Source organism: Centrocercus urophasianus, unplaced genomic scaffold (genome assembly GCF_019232065.1).
Source record: "Centrocercus urophasianus isolate 14NV4802_14NV808 unplaced genomic scaffold, USGS_Curo_1.0 seq_10, whole genome shotgun sequence".
NCBI classification, from domain to species: domain Eukaryota; kingdom Metazoa; phylum Chordata; class Aves; order Galliformes; family Phasianidae; genus Centrocercus; species Centrocercus urophasianus.
Genome location: NW_024884142.1, coordinates 52,458,739 through 52,474,695, shown reverse-complemented (window position 1 = coordinate 52,474,695; position 15,957 = coordinate 52,458,739). Strand labels below are relative to the sequence as shown.

The 15,957-nt window shown below is 38.8% G+C and overlaps 1 protein-coding gene across 4 annotated transcripts in view; it reads left to right on the top strand.

Annotated features, from left to right (window-relative positions):
• Positions 1–15,957, top strand: part of TULP4 (TUB like protein 4) — a 141,218-nt gene that overhangs the window by 64,180 nt on the left and 61,081 nt on the right. The window lies entirely within an intron of this gene.

Sequence of the window (15,957 nt, the reverse complement as noted above, 5' to 3'; positions counted from 1 at the left end):
AGTTTTAAAGAGCTGCGTGTATGTGAACTTCAGAATTCAGTGTCTCTCTCAATTTCAGTTCTTCTTCCTGCCTCTTTCTTTGTTTATCTCTGGCTTAGCTCCTCTTTTGGGCAAAAGTGTTCTGACATTCTTGTCTCAAATATGGATGAAAAGATAAAGATGCTGCATTTTCTCAGGGAGAAGAAAGTTCTGCAAAACATTCTATTGGATACATTTAGTAAATCACATTTTATGTTTTATTTCCATCTGCTGCATCACTGTGAAAGGGATGTTGTCTGTGTGCCTTATGACGCAGTTGTTCCTTGTAAACCTGGCTCTGTGGCTAACTGCAATTCTTAGAATGTGCCCGCAGTTATGCTGAGCAGTCTTTAAAATTACTCTGCCAAGTTGATGTGCTTGGTTTTAAATTTATCTGTGGTCATGATCCTTGCTGTAGGTTGAAAATAGTTGCTAAACTGTTCAGTCCAGTGCTGCAAAATGGTCTTTATTTGTGCACTCTTATTACAAAAACATTGTCTTTGGATCACCTCCTCTCATCTATTTTAAGCAAAAAGAGGGTGGTTGCAATTCCTGAACAGTATTTGTGGCTCCCATTTTGAGAACTTCTGTCCTAGAATAAATGCATCTGGGCATTCTGTTGCATGAGTAGCAGCAGCAGCACTTGGAGTGCTGTGCCGCCCTTACCCTGGCAAATGGCAGCCATTGAGTACCTTGAGCATAACAAGCCTGACTGTGTTGTGGGTATTGTCACACAGTGCTGACATAAAGTAGATGCCAAAGCACAGACTATGTGCTTCAAGAAAAGGGTTTGTAATTAGGAAAGATGGTTTATGTGCTGTAGAGTTTTTTAGCATGAGGACAAATATCTACCAAAAGGAATCTTAGTATGTGATCTATGGAGCCCCCTAATTTTCCTTTCTCTTTTTAGGAATAGCATTGCTGTCCCCATAGCTAGTAAGTACACACTAAATAGCAGTTCTTTATCACTAAAAACTGTGTTTTATCAATTTTACCCTTGTTTCTGGACTTCTCATTTTGCTGGATAGCAATAGCTTCCTTTGTAAAAATGAGAATTACTTACATGGTATATCCAAAGTCAGGTTCCTGACTCAGAGATTTGACAGAAATGGTTGAAACTATTATGAAGCCTCCAAATGCTTAGGCTGTGTAAGCGGGAATGAGACTCAAATGATAGTTACGTTGAATAGTGAGAGTATGCACAGCTTGAATCTTAGAGCAGTGCAGATTTAGCTCACAGAAAGCCAATTAGGAGGAAAAATCTCTTCACTGTGGATGAATTACCATATTCTCTAGCTCTGAGTCCATGCTGAGTGGGTGGGTAAGTTAGCCTGGAAGGTTTAGCTGCCTGAACATAAAGTTTTTCTAGGTCACGCTTGTGGAGTATATATTTCTGGCCCCCAACCTTTTTAATTCACTTTGCATGAGAATTGTGCATTATTTATAGCCATAGTGAGAGATAGAGTACTGTGGAAGAAAGAAAAATATATCTTTCCATCATGAATTCTGTTTTTGGCTGTGATGCCAATAATTTCACAGCCAAAACAGAAGTGTTAAGATCCTCCCCCAAATTCACCAGTCTCACTCATGATCTCAGTATTCTCTCAAAGTATGGTTAGGAAAGTCCTGAGGCATGTGGAATCCTTATGACAAGAACAGCAGGTAATCGTTTTCTAATTCAGATGTCTTCCAGCTGCTTCAAATGGTCTTTAATAGCCAGAGATTCTATTCTAAGCACCTGAGTGCTTAGCTGTTGTCAAGACTATTGAGAATACAAATGATCAGACACCTCAGACTTTGTGTTCCAAGTGCTGGTGCCCGTGCAGCAGGCTTCCTCTTGGCAAAGAGTGGAGAAAGCTTCTCCACGAGGCACGTAGACCTGGCTCAGAGCCATGACTTTTGAACGTTTATATAAGTATATACTGTAGACGTTGACTAAGAAATACAAGGCAATTAATGAGATTATCCCCCTGTGGGCTCTTCCTACAAGATAAGGAGAGTTAATAGCTCCGCGTGGGTTCAGGACGAACCATTTTCTTGCTCCTTGCTCACCACATCTCCACTTTTAGGCGGTGGCTGTACATACGACACTTCAGACATGGCATGTGTCCTCTCCTGCCCTCTAGCAGTCACAGAGGAAAAACAGACAGGGTATGTTAACAGTATGACATGTATTAAAAAAAAGCCAGGAAAGCTCAACATTGCTTGATTCTTTCATCATTATTAAGTATAACACCTTTACACTGAATGTTTCTTTGGCCAAACAAGTATTAGGCTGCTCTATGAACAGGCTCAAAACAAATGGCATCTGGCTTACTTTAACAATATAGGGTATTGCCTTCCATAGAAGTAACCTGACTTGACAGCTGCACTATGCAGTACTCCAGTTTTCTAAACAACAAGGCTGTGATGCTTAATTTTTTACTGTAGCATTAAACAGAATGAACTTTGTTCAGCTATAAGCAAAATGTGGTATGTGCGAAGCAGTGCAAATTGATGTACACTTTCAGCAACAACTTAGGGCAGTGCCCTGGATCTGTGCTCTGGATCTGTGCTGCACAACTACTCCCAGGTTGCTTGAGTTACAGCTGCCAAGTGTCGTGCGTTATAGCACTCAGAATGAGAAGCTGTATAAATTGTGTTCAGAAGGCAAGAGCTGGACCTGAGAATAGAAAACTCCTCCTCAGTATGCAGCTGGCTTGAAATATTCAGTAGTAGAGGAAAAAAGTCCCAGTAATTTTGAAAGCATACCATTAAGAATAAGAAAAGTAATAGAGAATAGCATGGAGAGTGTTAGCAAAAGTCTTTTTATCAAGATGAGCACCCTCATCTCACCTCGAAATAGTATCAGGAGTTAGTGGGAGTTCTGGGAATACGAGATGAAACTGAATAAGGATCTGGGAAATCTTGGTTGTGGAGAGTGAGTAAGGAAAATTGTGTTGCCTTAGAAAGCAGATGAGTCAGAGAAGAGACATGCTGAAACTGTGAAAAACAGTAAATGGTAATGCAAAAGATAGATTGAGGTAATTTCTGATTTCTTTGTCTTAAAACGTAAAAGCAAGCGGATATTTAAATAAATCAATAGATGACAGATTCCAGAACTGGTAAAAGGAAATTCTTGTTCAGATCTGTGATTAAATTATAAAAGTCACTGTGGCGGTAAGTTGTTAGGCTGAAGAATTTAAGGAGGTTTCAAAGGGTTATTTCAATGGATATCAGAAATATTTATAGATGCTATAATCCATGCTGACAAATTTTGAAGGAGATATTAAGCCTCATACTTGTGATTTCAAGATGTTCTCCAGCTACTATTTTTTATTTTTTCTAGCTACAAGGTTTCCTTCCTGATGGTTGTTCTTCCTTCTCAAGGTAAAGTGTTAAGTAGGATTTCAGAGCTGTTAATTGTATAATACTTGTATAAAATCTGTGAAATTAGCTTTGATTCCCAATAGTACAAACCTTGGTGACCATCCTCTAGGTGTCCTATGTGGGAAATGTTTGAGTTTAGCGGTGCAGGCGGCTCTTCATAAGTTGGCTGAACAGAACAGTCTGCATCATCATATCGTGTTTCCTTTGGTGACTAAATACAAATGTGCAGTAATGTCAGGAACTGATGCAACTATTGATTTGTACATTATGCGTACGAATAAAAACTATGTTGCTCTTCAAAATGCCCTTAAAGCAAGAGCATTTTCTGTGTTTGCCTTCTGGAGTTGATTCACTTCCAACAACTCAAAGACTTGACATAAGCAACCGTTGTCTTTACCTGAAGTCCCCCGTTAAATTGTTGAAAAGAGTATGTACAGGCAACCCTAAACAAAGAAAATTTATTTTGGCAAAATGTCTCCTTGGCGCAGTTACAGTGTGCGTGATTTTCATAGTTAGGCATTCATGCCTAAATGTATATGTGAGTATGTGGTACTGATTGTTTTTGTCAGGATTTCGGTTTTGTTGAATGTCATGCGTCCCTAACTGATTTTAACTCTGTGGCTGATACTTAGGGAGTGTCACTCATGTAGTCCCGCTCTTTTATCTGATAGCAACGTCCTCAGGAATTGTTCATTCATCTAAGTCTACAGCTACACTCTGAGCTGCTCCTCTTTTAAGTGGCATGAAGTTTTTGGATAATTTAAAAATAAACACCCAAGCAATAATTAATGAAGCTGCAAGTCTTAAAGATATGGAAAAAAATACTTCAAAGGACTTTTTTCATCAAATCCTCTTGATAAAGGAAAGGTAATGGCTTTCCTGCAGCTGTAACGCAGACCTGTTGATTGGAATTAGTAAAATGGTGCATAAAAAAAAAAACAGCCTACTTGGGCGTTTTAGGGAATCAAAGGGTATTATACTGTGCTTATGCAGTAACAATAACAGAATTTTGGGGGAAGTTATGAAGGCTATCATTGTAATTTCTGTTAAAATAGTGTTAATTAACTCAATTTTAACTGCAGTTAGGACTATGCAGTCCAGGTGATCCAGGTGACTGGCTTAGTTACAGTATCTCAGCTGTCATGGTTTCCCCACATAACAGTGCACTCTGCAGTGTCTGAGTCCACATCATACAGTGTTATTTTTAGTACTGATAAATGTAATATTTCAAGATAAGTGAGGCTGACAGGGGTGATCTGCCTCCCTCACTGTCTGCTGAGATGCAGCATTCAGGACTCTCCAGATTGTACGTATTCCCCATGACGAGAGTGTCAGCTTCTGCAAAAGGTGGCAAGTTTTCCTTGATAACAAAATCATTCTTCAGAGGCTGTTTTTGATATTTGGTGGTGTGCATAGTGCCAGGAGGAATGGCTGGGTTCCCATTCCACGGCCTGTACAAAGCAGCGAGCAACACATTGGCATCATAGAACATCTAGGCAGCCATCATCCAGACCCCCAGTCTACACATAGAAACAACAGTTGTGGCTTAATCGTAGCTTTGTAAAGACTCAGATCATCTCCCCTTGCATAGATCACCTCCTCATGCATAGAACAGCTATCTTTCTTTTTGCCTCATACTGAAATATACCTTAATTCCTTATTTGCACAACACTTCAGCATTCAAGTGAACTTTGAAACAATACAGTTCTCTAAGAAAAAGCAGAAAATAATAATAATTAAAAAATCTTGTGGTATTTGCTATTTTTAAAACATTTCTTAAATCTCAGGTAATAATGAATGAGAACAATGTTTTAATTGTAATCACTGAATTGCAGTAACCATATATACAAATAAATCCCTGCAATATACCTTCTAAAGTTATGTAAAAATGTGTATTAAGTGTTTCCAGAGGTTGCTTTCATTACACGTTTTTTTTCTTAACAATTGTTCAGTCATTTATTTTGTTGCTGGAAGCTTTACTTGACATTTCATCTAAAATATGATTTCTCGAATATCGTCCCATTACTTACAGTCATATTTAATAATATCTTCCCTTTGTTGTTTTTTTCCAATGTCTTTCCTTTGTTTTTCTTTCCACATCATTCCAGTACTTACTGACACTTTTCATGACTCCACTTTGCCAGTATGCATATTTTTGTTTTATTGTTTTCTTTTAATCCATTATTTCTATCTCTAAGCCTGTAATTACTGTTATTGCTCCTCAAACCCATGTAAGAATGGTAAAACAAGCAAAACAAAACAAAAAACAACACACGTTACTTTAAAATCTGTAAATTATCGAGAGGAAAGAAAGCAAAATTTCGCGCAGAATAAAGAAAATAATTTTCTTGAGCCCAGTCTGAGGTAATGCCATTGTTGCTTGATGAGGGAATGTCTCAGTGGCAGTGGTTTTTGCTTTTGAAATTGGACTTCATAGAACTGTGGCAGTCAGGACTCATGATGAGCAGGACTATGAGCAGGACTCATAGTGCACGTGGGCAAGCTCTTGTATTATGGCAATATTTAGTTAACGATACCCATGTTAAATCCCATGTTGTGTGTCTATGGTATTAATTACTTTAAGGATGTTTGTTCCACAATTTCTTGCCGAATGCTGTCTTGTTGTGGTGTTCTGGTTAGGATAAAGGCCTTTTTTTGCTTTTATCTGTTTTTTTTTTTTTCCTTTTCAAAAGCGTAAGAAACGATGCTGATGAATAAATACTAGAAAATCAGTGTTTGCAAGAGAATGACAAAAAAAAGGAGAATCAATTTACACCACTACATGTGTATGAGGTCTAGAATCCATCATTGCAAATATCCATCCCATAGAGGTGATAGCTGAAGGTTTAAATATAGAGAGCGTGCCTGACAGGAGTCAGATGAAGTCTTTGTGGTGGGAGGGAAGTATCATGTGTCATGGAACCATAGAATGGCCTGGGTTGAAAAGGACCTTGAAAATCATCTAGTTTCAGCATGGCTTCATGTAGAAGGTTTGGTAGCAAAGATGTTGGCAGACTTTTAGCTAGAATAGCACGTGGGCAAATATAAACTCACTGTTTGAAGTAGTTATTTTCTACTTGATATCTCTAACTCTTTAATGATATTTGATGAGAATGTTGACATTGTAAGACATGATTTAAATAGTGGTACATTTGCTTTGAAATAAAACGGTAGAAATACTTTGCCTGGTCAACCTTTCTTAAATATTTCACTGGGACAAAAATGAGTAGGAATTAGTGTAATTTTCATCACTTTTCATCTTTTTTTGAGTGAACTGAAGGATAAGCCATCATTTCCAGTGATGCCATGCTTTTATCTAGCTGGCTTAGGCTCTTGGATATGGATCAGACAACTTTGATCTTTTGTCTGTGGTTCATACACCAGCTGAATGAATTGTTAGAGGTTGAATGTCTTTGTACTTTGGCCTCTGAGAAGCAAGTCAATTTTAGCTCAATTCCTTGAAAGCTGTTTTCTGCACCACAGATAATCAATACCTTTGATAACATTTGCATTGAGTGATGTCAGGTATTGTCCTAAGCATGTGCATTTTGCCAGCAATATGGTAGCCTCAAAGTGACCCTTGCATCCCATTAGTGTGATGGGATTGCATTCTCAATCTGTGGTTCAGCCCTCTCAAGTGGGTTGAGCAAATACAGTCAATTTGCATGTTGGGAGAGCTATCTATCCCTGCAGTGCTTCCTTAGCCTGCTTTTTGCTTTGTCTTCAAGACTGAAAACTTAAAGATCAGTGCTTTTTAATTAAACTGTGCAGTTCCAGCAATGTGAGGATTTCTTCTAGTTGATGTGTTTTTTATGCTACAATAGTAAAGGAAGCAGCAATTCTTGCTTTCCAGGGTTGTCAAGTTTCTTTATTGCAACTCTTCTGTCAGTGTAACAGACTGAACTCCTTATTTATCACTCCCTTGTGTTCTCTGGAAAGTCAAATAGAAGTAAAACTACTGGTCACTTGGCCAGCTGCATCATGACCATCCCTGAATGAACCATTTGGATGTGATGAACAGGGACAGGATATATTGAAGGGTTGTTAGGATAGTATGGTGAGGTTGTAATTGGACTTGATGATCTTTAAGGTCTTTTCCAGTCAGAGCTGTTGTATGATTCTATGATTTTGTGACATAGTTTTTTTTATTTCATAAGAAAGGAAGATTGAGAGCAGCTCGGCAGAGAAGGACCTGGGGGTCCTGATGGACGAGAGACTGAACATGAGCCAGCAGTGCGCTCTGGCAGCTCGAAAGGCAAATGGGATCCTGGGCTCCATCAGGAGAGGGGTGGTCAGCAGGGACAGGGAGGTGATTGTCCCTCTCTACTCGGCTCTTGTGAGGCCCCATCTGGAGTACTGTGTCCAGGTGTGGAGCCCTCAGTACAAGAAAGACATAGAGATTTTGGAAAGGGTCCAGAGGAGGGCGACTAAGATGATCAGGGGGCTGGAGCACCTCCCCTATGAGGACAGGCTGAGGGAGTTGGGCTTGTTCAGCCTGGAGAAGAGAAGGCTGCGGGGTGACCTCATTGCAGCCTATCAATACCTGAAGGGAACCTACACCCACGAGGGGAGTAAACTCTTCAAAAGGGCTGACAACAGCAGGACTAGGGGAAATGGATCCAAGTTGAAGGAGGGAAGATTTAGGTTGAATGTTAGGGGGAAGTTCTATACAAGGAGAGTGGTTAGGCCCTGGAACGGGCTGCCCAGGGAGGTTGTGGATGCCCCGTCCTTGGATGTGTTTAAGGCCAGGTTGGACAGGGTCCTGGGCAACCTGATCTGAATGTGTGTGTTTGGTGGCCCTGCTAGGCAGGGGGGTTGGAACTACATGATCCTTGAGGTCCCTTCCAACCCGGGTGATTCTGTGATTCTGTGATTCTGTGATAAAACTGCTAACAGAGTTAGCTCTGAATACAGTCTATACAGAATTGCTGACTGGCCATAGCAGGGGTGGCATTTTCACAATCTGCTACTTGGCATTTCTTAGAGTATTGCTAGTGTTCAAATTGTCAGAGATCTGTATTGCATCCATCCCAAATGAAATGGGCCAGTGTATCTAAATCTGAATCAGAGCCTCTGTGTGGGTAATACATAAGAAAATAATAATTGGTAGATATCTGGTGTCTTGTTTATAATTATATGCTAAACTGAATGTTTTGTTTGTAAATATTGGGATTTTCAGTTATTTGTATTGTGGTCAGGGCAGGGTATTGGGATACTTTAGAAAAGCAAGAGATGGGTGCTACTTCCAAGAAAAAGCTGAAGGGCCCAGAGAGCCCAATTTGATTCTCTGCATCTAGTTCATGGCTTTTGTGCCTGTCCCAGCTCCCTGAAGGGAGTCTTCCAAGGTTATCTGAATTACTCACTTCTATCTTGATCTGTACCTATGGCTTGTAACTGCCTGGACTACAAATTTCTACTTAGCTTGAGTTACGCACTCAAAATAGTACGGTTATTTAAAAGCTGGTTAATTCAAATTAAAAAAGTGGGAGTTATGCCAGTGAATTAATATATGGTGATGATGGAATTCAGTAAGTGTTGATTAGTTGTTCTTAAAGCTTGACATTCATTTACAGGAGCTTCTTTTACATAGCTCAGATGTAAATGTTGATGATGTAAAGTTATCTTGTTTTACACCATCTGCAAAGCCACTTTATTAGACCTTAATAAACCCTGGGATCTTAGATTTTTTAACATAATGTGGCCCAAATAAGTGAGAATTTTAAATTTGATGTTTTTTTGTTGTGGAAAGATACTTGGCCTTAGATACTTGAAGTCAAGGAACTGCCAACTCTACACAGATATTGCATCTGTCTTCTTTTTAACAGCAGTGGACCTTTCCTAATGATGCTCATCAGTGGTTTGTTAGAGAAAAGGATAGGTGTTTTGCTCTGGAGTTTTTCTTTAGGTGGAAAAGTGGTCTTTCTGTATTGTGGAGCTTTTATCTATACAGAAACTAGAGCAAAGTGAAATCTTAAAAACGACTGAAATGGAAGTGCTGTTCTATTCTTTGTTTATCCTTATAAACATTCAGATCTGCTTTATTTTTAGAAAACTTGGGATTGTCTCTGCAATTCTAGGGAATGTGTATGAGCAATTAAGCAGAAGTATCTTGCAGGGATGCTTAAGGATAGGAAGACTCTTAACTTGAGGTAGTAGTAGTGTACAGACTACAAAGGAATTTCCCTGACTGGAAAAAAAGCATGACTTAGGTCTAATAAAATATTCTTCTGTGGAAATGGGTATTTTTTTCTGTGAAAGTTCTTTTGCATTTTAATAATTCTTGTGAAGAGATAGGAGGTGAAAACTAACCATAAAAAGTTATAAGCCTTATCACTGTAGTTCTTCTGTCTCTCAGATGGGAGAAGCAGCAGACCTTTATTAGTTTCCCATCCAGAAACATAGTACACAGACAGCTTGTGCATGTGGATGATTGGCTTCATGCCTTAATTCATTTCTTCAAATTATACCCAGCTATTTCCCTTAATACCCCTTGAAGATACAGTTAGAAAACTTATTTAAATGAGAACTAGTATCCAGTTAAAAAACCAAATTGTTATAGCGACCCCCATTTTCATTTCTTGCATGCAACTTCCAATTCTGACAGAGCTCCTCAACTGCCCAAGTACATTTATTGTATGTACATTGGATATAGCCCATTCCTGAAGTTTTTAGAGAATATCCAGTGTCCCCTATGTCTTCTGAAACCACAATTATGCATGGTGATTCTGAAGTGGAAAGAGCAATTCCTTTGTGTCTGACATAGTTAGCATTTTCATTTACTCCTATTCATGTAGGAGTATAGTGTGTCTTGTTTGTTACCTGTGAGGAGTAACAGGAATGCTTTCCTTTAAGGTAAGTAATCAGATTATGTGTTGTGTTCTGTGAATATAGAAAATGGTTATGTGGCAAACCCTTGTAACATTGGGCTTAATACACGTTGGGGGTGTCTTTCTTGACTTTAAGCATATAACTTGAGCATTGTAAGACTTGTAAAGCTTTAGAACATTTCTGAGTGCTCGTGATGGCAGTTTACTATCAAGGTTCCTAAATGTATTCAGTGAGATGTTGACAGCCTAGATATTTTTAAAAATACTTCGTAGTCACACTGAGTACATTCAATCCTCAAAGTAGTTATCAAAACAAGTTTTACTTGTAGTTGCCTAGTTGCCAGAATCATGCTCTTGAGTCTTTAAAGGTCAAACTGCCTTTCATTAGAGATTGGATACCAACTGTATAATACCTTTTAAAAATAGATGTATGTGGCAGGTGGGATGCCAACCTCAAGATACCTTTTAAAAATAGCCATATGTGGCATCCATCTGCAAAGCAAATAAACAAAACATGCTGCGGAGCATCAACACTTCCCTATGTGTGAGCAAGTGTGCTATTACTTGCAAAAAGTACCTGCTGCTCACATGGAGAGCAAGGGAGCAGTGAGTGAATCATAGTATCATCTAGGTTGAAAAAGGCCTTCAAGATCATGAACCTGACCTACTGAGTCCCATCACTCAACTGTGTCCCTTAGTGCCATATCCGCACCGCTCTTAAATACTTCCAAGGATGGGGACTCTGTCACTTCCCTACAATGGCCCTATTCATGAAGAAATTCTTCCTGGTATAGAGTCTAAACTTCCCCGGTGCAACTTGAGACCATTATGTTGTATTCTGTCACCTGAAAAAAGAGGCTGACTCCCGCCTCTCTGCAACCTTCTTTCACGTAGTTGTACAGGGGGATGAGGTTTCCTTCAGCTTCCTTTTTGTCATATTTTACAGTCCCATTTTCCTCATAACTCTTGTGGATGCTCCATCCCTGGAAGGCCAAAGCCAGATTGAATGGGGCTTTTAGCAACTTGGTCTGGTGGGAGATGTCCTTATCCACAGCAAGGAGTTGGAACTAGGTGATCATTAAATGTCCTTTCCAAACCATACCGTTCTCTGAATTTGTGTGGCATTTTCTCCTACCGAAGTGTCCATCTCAGAGAACGCATTCACCAACTTTTAAACCACAGTCTGCAAGCAGCTGCTGCCATAAGCTGGCCATTTTTCTCTTCCTAAGAATGCCCTGCACTCTGTATTGAGAAATTAGTGTCTAATCCTGGGTCAGCACAGATTTCTCTGGCTGTCATTGCTTTTGCAGAAAGCTATAGCAGTGAATGTAACTGCTTCTAGAGAGCTCAGGAAAACTTTTCTGATGCCAAGGAAGGGATTGTATGCATCCTGATGGGCTGAGCTGCTCCACATGAGAGGTGTCCCACAGACTCCTTTGAGCAGTGTATGCTCCAAGGCACGAAGAAGATCATGTGTAATTTTTAGAAAACTGTATAGACTCCGTTATTGACTGCTAATACAGCTCTGGTCTTCTCTCTTCCCTTCCCACACAAATGTAACCCCAAATATGGTGAATTATCTATGGCACAGCTATTTTCAAGTCTATAGGAAGAAAAAACACGTTTCTTTTCCTTAATGGAGTAATCACCTTCATTAATTGCAGCTCTCAGAAAACTTTTCCCATGCTCTTCAGTGGCAGCAGCGACTTCACTTTGAAGTCACTGTGAAAGGGTGAAAGGGTAAGAAAGCAAGAAATTGAGACACTGACTGTTCTAAATTTACAGTTCCTTTGCTGCAACACCATGTTTGCAATTAATAGTAGCATTCTTCTTAATAATAATTCCTTCGTGCATATTGCACCTTGGAAATCAACAGCTATGTATGTAAAATGAAACGCTTCTACCTATTGTGTAGTGTTTCTGGGAACAAAAAGTCAAAGCCTTGTGTGTGAGAGGTCAGCGGGGTTTTAATTAGGGAAGGTAATATAAGAAAAGTAGGATTGGAAGTTGGGTGTGCCACTCCAAGAGAGGTAAGCTGTTTACCATAAGTGCTGATCTTTTCCCTAGTACTGGTAGCAGGAAGAATACCTACATAATGCTCCTCATCGGCACGACTGAAGTAGTTTGAATTGAGAGAGTTATCATGGCATTTTTGTTGTGACAAGAGGTGAAGGCTGTGAGTAAAGATGAAAGGAAGAAAAATGGCAGGCAATGGATTTATGGCATGAGAAGTTAGCTGGGAGACACTTTTGTAGCCACTGTTTTAAAAATACTGATATCTGAAAATAGCTAAACTTCAGGTTTCGTTTAACTAAACATATGCAGTACTAGATTTCCAGAAAGCAGTGAACTCACATGCAGTTGTGAACCACAAAACTGCTTTTATCTTTTAAAGTGGCTGAAAGCTCCTGTTTTCCCTTGGAAAACAATAATTGCCACAGAATGCACATAGTTGATTCATGTGAAATCTGTGTGGATGGATCTCGTTGCAGTACAGGGACTGTGATTTTTACAGTGATCACTTTTTGTCACCTTTTGCAATGATGAGAAACCTGCAGGGTTGATCTGGTGACTTGTCCCAGATGGAAGCAGTGGCAGAGCTCATAGCCGGGCTTCAGCTCTCCCCGCTCAATTTCCCAGCTGGAGAAGTGAGTCACAGAATTGTATCACAGAATCACAGAATTGTAGAGGTTGGAAGGGACCTCCAGAGATCATCGAGTCCAACCCCCAAAGTCGCTTCCCAGGTTCTTCTGAAAAGCAATCCTACAGCTTTTGTTGGAACCAGTTTTGTTTGGATTGGTGGGCTCAGAAACAGCACTCTGGAGATGAGATGTCCTTGAAATCCCTTACAGGACTAAGCATTAGTTATAGGTAATGTACAGCAAGAAGCACCAGCTTGTTGCTTATTTTATGCACTCATTTTCACTTTCTAATTATATTTTAATTATAGAAATTCACTCTGATCAACTAATTTAAAGTTGACAGATGTCCAAAATTATTGCAGTTTACTCAAGAATTTAATGGGAATGTGCATTCATGTACATGCCCATGTTATATGTAATGAATATAGATGCACAGTATTTATATGTCCGTATCTATAATGTACTGAACTGTATTGGCAAGTAAAGGTAGTTATTGGTTTGTCTGATCCTTTTGCTTTTACATTTTGTTTCTGTTCTCCGCTGTGCACTCATCTTTTGCCTTTATTATACGTACTAATACATCTCTTCATCTTTGTTGTCATTAGTAAACCAGCTTGGGCCAGTGCGTGGCATGCACTATATGCATGTGTTTATGTACATTTGTAAATATAACTGAAGACCAATCTACTTTCTAGGGAATTGCATAATATGATTGCTCAGAAGAGCAAATGGGTGATGTTGAGGTGATCCTAGATAGATTTTCCAATCCCATTTCTCAGTACTTTATTCCAACCATTATGTGTTTCTTTAAAGAAACATATAAAGGTACTTTCTTAAAAGTACAGGATTGGAAGAAGCCTTCAGGTAGACTGACTCATGTACTCTGCGTATGTATGCATTACATAACATCATCATCTTTAGCAGTTTCTCTGTTTCTGTCATAAGAACAGTCAGGTCTCTCATCCTCATTGCTTGGAAAGTGGACTTTGAATAGTGTTAGAAATGCGGTATGATATATTAAGTGAAAAAAAAGTAATCAATTTCATAGAGTGTTTAATATTCTATATGTTCAATTGAGTTATAGTGCATCAAATCCTGTCCTTCCTGCAAGGATTTGACTTGTAGTTTCAGAAATGCTAGCACCAGATAAAGGAACTCAGCTCTCCTTGTGTGGGAAATCATGTTGTAATCGAGTTGTCCATTAAGTGTTCTCCACTCTTTATTGCTGCACTGCTCCATGTACAAGCAGATCTCCATACCTTATGTTGCTAAGGGAAAAGCAGTGCTGAAGACTTGTATCTTTAGAGCATATGCCTGCTCTCCAATAAAAGCACAGAGAAGCAGAGATGAAAAAAGTGACTCACTACAGTGACTGTCATTTCCTTTCTGTAATAACATCTTCCTAAATTTGATAAGGAACTCTAGGAACTAATTGCTTTAGCTATTTATCTATATATTTTCTCTTGATGCTTGTCCTTTGCCTCTATTGCAATTACAGACCACATAATTTAAGAATAGCAGAGGTAAGATGTCAGTAATGAATATGGTAAGGCATTCTAGATTAAGGACTTCTGTTCTTGGAGAATTGATTGGTATAATATTTTTAGCTACCTCCTCCAAGAACTGTCACGATATTAGTAAAAGAAAAGCTCTCAGAATACAGTAAGTTTTGGCGAAGTCTAACATTGTGCTAAAATATGTGGAGAAAAAAATGGTCAGTATTACATAATTAAAATCACCAAACGTGGCTTCTGTTGGGAACAAATCACATTTGCTATAAATGACATATTTGCCACTTCAAAACTGAGATTACTCATTTTTTTTTTGTTTTTGGGCCTAACACCTTGATTTGCAGTAATGGGCCAAAAACCAAAAAGCTTTAGGATAAAATGAAAGTGGAGCTTTTAAGCATAACTATAAATAAATAAATAAATAAATAATCTCCTGCTTTTTAAAAGTAGCATTTTAAATTCCTTTGCCATATGACAAGACCTTTACCAAATGGACTGGATGGACATATTGGTGTCTGTGAAAGCAAGAAGTACCTGTGGTTTATAAACTGTGCTTCACATCTGCAATTATCAATTATTTTGGCTTTCATTCTCCGTTATTCTAGAAGTGAGTGCATATTAGTTAACGATGTTTTCCATACTAATTTTATACATAACCAAGTTTTTTAATGTTGAGAAGTACAGATCTTGAGTCAGGTGGAGTGACTAGATATAACTGCAACTGGGAGAAAGCTGGAAGGAAGCCAGACAAAAGATAGATACCTCAAATAATCAGAAATTTTTGATAATAGTCACAAAAGCTGGATACCATCAATTTATATTTCTGTATAAATAGAAATATTTAATGCAGCTTATCATATGACTTCCAAGGGCCAGGATTTCACCAATTACAGTGTTGTTGATGATGAATAGACAAGATCAAAATGGCTTTGCTGTGCAGGTCCTGACCATGGTGCAGGGAGGCTGCTGGTGCCCTGATGCTCCCAGCAGGTGGCTAAGTTTTTGTGGAGTTGGTCAGAATCTTTACAATTAAAGTATTTGGTTGAAAATAAAACTTGATCAAAATAGAAGCTTTTCATAAAAAGAACCAACCCTGTGTCATTTGGAAATAAAAATAAAAAACCATGCAGTTTTTATTTGTTTTAGATTATTTTTTCAAGTTATATATATTTTTTTAAAGTCAGGATAATTCTTTAACATTTAGAATATGTGTGTAAGATTGCTTTCTGTCTGACACAATACAAGCAAAGGAATATCCATTGATAAGAAGTTGTGCTGCCAGCTTTCTCTTATTAAGTTGTGCTCATTCAAAAGCTTTTTTGGAGATGAATGGTTTTACTGCAGAGTTGATGGACACTAGCAGAGCTCGGCAATTAGTGCTGTACACTGTGGAAAGTGATGTCAAGCTGAGTAACACAGGTGAATGTCCATCAGATTCATGTCCTCAGTATTACAAGAGGGACTGAAACCAGTGTTCTCCCCAGACTTCCTTTTTTCTTGTGAAGATGAAAAGATGTGAGTGATACAGAACTGAACATTACAGTATGGCAGGTTTCAATGGGAGAAAAGGAAGAAATACCTTCAGAGCAG